Source organism: Gadus chalcogrammus, chromosome 22 (assembly GCF_026213295.1).
Source record: "Gadus chalcogrammus isolate NIFS_2021 chromosome 22, NIFS_Gcha_1.0, whole genome shotgun sequence".
Classification (NCBI taxonomy): Eukaryota; Metazoa; Chordata; class Actinopteri; order Gadiformes; family Gadidae; genus Gadus; species Gadus chalcogrammus.
This window is the reverse complement of record NC_079433.1, coordinates 17,042,196-17,046,386: the sequence shown is the minus strand read 5'-3', so window position 1 is coordinate 17,046,386 and position 4,191 is coordinate 17,042,196. Positions and strand designations below refer to the sequence as shown.

At 46.1% G+C, this 4,191-nt stretch overlaps 1 long non-coding RNA gene across 2 annotated transcripts in view; it reads right to left on the bottom strand.

Annotated features, from left to right (window-relative positions):
* Positions 1-923, bottom strand: part of LOC130375969 (uncharacterized) — a 1,670-nt gene extending 747 nt beyond the window's left edge. For both annotated transcript variants that reach the window (XR_008893926.1, XR_008893927.1), the window contains exons 1-2: positions 837-923; positions 70-119 (exon numbers count right to left, since the gene is read on the bottom strand). This is a non-coding gene — a long non-coding RNA (uncharacterized LOC130375969). The remainder of the gene's footprint in view (positions 1-69; positions 120-836) is intronic.
* Positions 924-4,191: the final 3,268 nt, after the last annotated feature.

Below are 4,191 nucleotides of genomic sequence, written 5' to 3'. Positions count from 1 at the left end.
GGAAGGGACAGATTAGCTGATCAATATTTTAGTAGAGAAAACCCAACAAAAAATGCCACTAATACTTACTATTAAGAGGTTGCCCTGGTTTTCACAAAGTAAATCCAAAGAGAGAATACCTGAATATGAAAATTGAGGAAAAGTAGGCTATAAGTGACAATTCACACGAGACGATAAATGTAAGTCCATGGGCATGAATCCCCCCCCCCCCCCCCCAACAGCCGCCATTACCAACTCTCGTCCAAAACTGTGGTAATATGGCATCTTTGGACGTTTTAATACATTTGGAGATGGCAAAGTATAGCATATATTCGAACTGTGTTTTATCAAAACAACCACGTTTTCATAGATTACCAGTACACTCCCGACAACAGGCTCTCACTCCCTACTCAACGGCTGGACGTGTACGGTCGGCAACCACTCCCTCGATTGCACCTTAACGGCCAGGAGCCAGTCAATCGCGGGGACATGCGAAATACGATAGCTAGCTAAATGCTTTGGCAGACCCAATGTCGTAGTGCTAGCCACCTGACGTAAACCATGCCTAAATGCTAAGGGCACAAGCCGTTGCACAACATAAGCCAAGGGATTTGCGATACCATTGTGAAAGCAATAGCATATTTATGGTGTTTCATGACTATTTTCCTAGCCAGGTTACCCAGCTAGTTAGCTAAATAGTTAGCTAGTGCTAGTTACAGTGCTAGATAACTCGCCTAAATGAATAAAGAAACGCTTATATTCAGTAACAGAACATCTATTCTAATGTTACCCATTAAACATGTGGACATCTAATAAATAATCGGTTTCTAGTTAACTTAAACGGATAAAAAGCTTACCAAACTCGGTCCATTTATCAGCACGAGGTCTGCTGGTTCAGGAATGAAAGAGTGGCTTCAGGTGGATCCAATGAATTCCAGTGAAACGGTTAAATAGACTTAATGTGAATAAATCAGATTTAATTTCCTATTGAACTGGTTTATGTTGTATTTAATGAATATGGATGAATATAATATATGATGTATTTACTTTAAACAGGTTTAATTTAAATGTTAAGCTTAAAGTTTATTATGGCAAAAAATCATTTTTTTGAGTGTACTCGTGTGTGTGTGTGTGTGTGTGTGTGTTCTTTTTACGTGTTTTTTTACATGTGCAAGCACCTCACCGCGCATGCTCACGCCTGTGTGCGTGTGCATGCGCGGTGAGGTGTGAGTGTGAGCCCCTCTGGACCCCGGACGTGTGCGAGGGTCTGCCGTTGGGCTCCAACGCAGAATGTGGAAGAGAGAGCATCCACAAGCAATCTGCCAGGACGCCTCCCCATCTCAGTGTTCATCAATACACAATCTCCCCTCAGATTCCTCAGTGTGCGTGTGTGTGTGTGTGTGTGTATGTGTGTGTGTGTGTGTGCGTGCGTGTGTGCGTGTGTGTGTGCGTGCGTGCGTGTGTGTGTGTGTGTGTGTGTGTAGTCTCTTAAAGCCATTGGTATTCCGCAGCCCGGAGCCATTAATGGCTAAACAGATCCCATCATGTTTGCATTAGCGCACCGGAGGCCCCGCTCCCCGGGGGGCCGCACGCTGACGCTCCCCTCTCAGGCAGCCAGGGTTCAGTCCAGCGCCCACACACCCTGCAGCCCGGCAGCGCGGCGGAGCATCCCTCGCCTGCAGCCACAGCTGACACCTCCACTCCACATTGACCCCTCTTCCATGGAAACACCACCTGGACCAGAGGAGCCTCTGACCCCCCCTCCATGGTCCCGGACCAGAGGAGCCTCGACCCCCCTCCATGGTCCTGGACCAGAGGAGCCTCAGACCCCCCCTCCATGGTCCTTGACCAGAGGAGCCTCAGACCCCCCCTCCATGGTCCTGGACCAGAGGAGCTTCTGACCTCTTCTTTAGGGCCTCAGACCCCCCTCTACATGGTCCTGGACCAGAGGAGCTTCTGACCTCTTCTTTAGGGCCTCAGACCCCCCCCCTCCATGGTCCTGGATCAGAGGAGCTTCTGACCTCTTCTTTAGGGCCTCAGACCCCCCTCTACATGGTCCTGGACCAGAGGAGCTTCTGACCTCCTCTTTAGGGCCTCAGACCCCCCCCTACATGGTCCTGGACCAGAGGAGCTTCTGACCTCTTCTTTAGGGCCTCAGACCCCCCCCTACATGGTCCTGGACCAGAGGAGCTTCTGACCTCTTCTTTAGAGCCTCAGACCCCCCCTCCATGGTCCTGGACCAGAGGAGCTTCTGACCTCTTCTTTAGGGCCTCAGACCCCCCCCCTCCATCGACCTGGACCAGAGGAGCTTCTGACATTACATTGCTTATCTAATGCCAACATTTAATGTCCATAGAGGTTTGTTGTATTCAGTTGGGATTATATCTTGGTTCTGACTGAGGTAAGAATAGCAAACTCTGTAATCTCACTACTTCAATCGTTTCCTTCTTTATTATTTTACCTGCTCCTACCAATCTTCTCTGATCTTCATTGCATATGTTTAATGATAAAGGTCCACAGAGACAGACAGGAATGAGATTCAGAGTTCCTCCTCTATTCTGGATACCAAAGCCTGAAAAAGAAGCTGTGAATAATTCAAGTCTATAAATTATTCATTTTAGGGATTTATACTATAAGAAATCAAAGAATCAGTGCTTTCTGCACTTAAAATCGAGCTCCTTCGCAAACCATTGTCTTTTTGTGTCATTATAATTAATTAGGTGCACATTACCACATGCCAAGAGGATATTTTCGCCATAAGAAATCAATGTAATACTTGTTCTGGTACAGTGATGATTTACAGTGAGCTGGCCATTATAGTGAAACCCTAAACCCTGACAGGGCAAAACAGGACCCTGACACCAATCACCTTGAATCATCCCACCTATAAAACGGATACTTGCTCAAGAAATCAATAATCTGCGCAAAATAAAATCGACAAACATTTATTTTATAGATAGAACAATTATTTTATTGGCTTCTTGATTCTATGTTTGGTAACAACGTGCAGCGTAGAGAAATAACAGTCCGTGGAATGCTCCAGTCGACCAATCAGAATCGAGTATTACTGTGTGTTCTTACCAAAAGCAAAGTGAATTGGCCGGGGGCACAAATTCTTATCCCGTGCATGACGCAAATTCGTCTCATTGGAAGTGTTTGCTCGGGTTTAAATATTATATATATAAAATAGGTATAGAAACAGAATATATGTTAAATATGTATACAACTTTTGCGCTCATTTTGCTTGTTGCTGAATCGTCATCTAGCCTGGCATCGTCAGACGAATTGCAAACTGCATTTATGTCCTACTGGGCAGAGATATCTTCGTATTGGAGGGGAGCCAGACCTTATCTGCAGAGAAAATTAAACATGAGCTTGCAAGATTCTTCTTATTCCAAAGCTAATCGCTTTCCTGATTGGTTCCGGGAATCCATCCTTCCTGTCAATCCTGGGTGGTTGAAATCCAAAGCTACTTAAGGGTAGGAACTTAGGGCGGGAGAGAGAACAAAGGGAAGGGACCTTTACTTTGAGTTGTTCAGTTTCAATTTCTTGCTCTCCTCTGCTATTTTCTGCTCTCACTCTCTAAAACTCAGATCAAGCCTGCATCAGCTTTAATGAGTGCAGCTACTGTGGGAAAAGGAGGAGCTCCATCCTGTCATTAACCTTGTAGGACCACTGGTGTAGAAATTCCTGTAACCGCTAGTGAAAAAGTGTAAAGGCAAGCACAAGCCGTTTAGTAGTAATGCATGGGGTGCAGTGTTGGTCAAATATTTGTCTGAGCTTACACCCCACATTTTTCTTTTATGGCAAAAAGCCTAGCTTGTTGGCAGTCCTGTTGAAACCTCAACAAGGTATTTACTCGCTGCTCTGGTTGCTGTGTCAGCACTAACGTGAAGTTGTCCTACTTACTCCCAGCAGGGGAAACAAAAACACCCCACAAAATGAAAGTTTCCTCCGGCCTCTGTCACATCTCATCGCCTACTCCAGCATCACACACACTCTCGGCTAACGTGTGAAATGGTGTGTGCTGGATGTACGTTTATATGTGTGTCCTTCCATGCGTGTGCGGGCACATTACCGCCCGTGTGTGTCCCTGGCTGATACAACCAGATATGTTTGAGGTCGTGCATCTTCCTCTTGCCTCGTTGACCTTGTTGTGCGGTGTCTCTCTGCGCTCCGCTCTCAGGATGATCTGATTGGACAGTGAGGGCC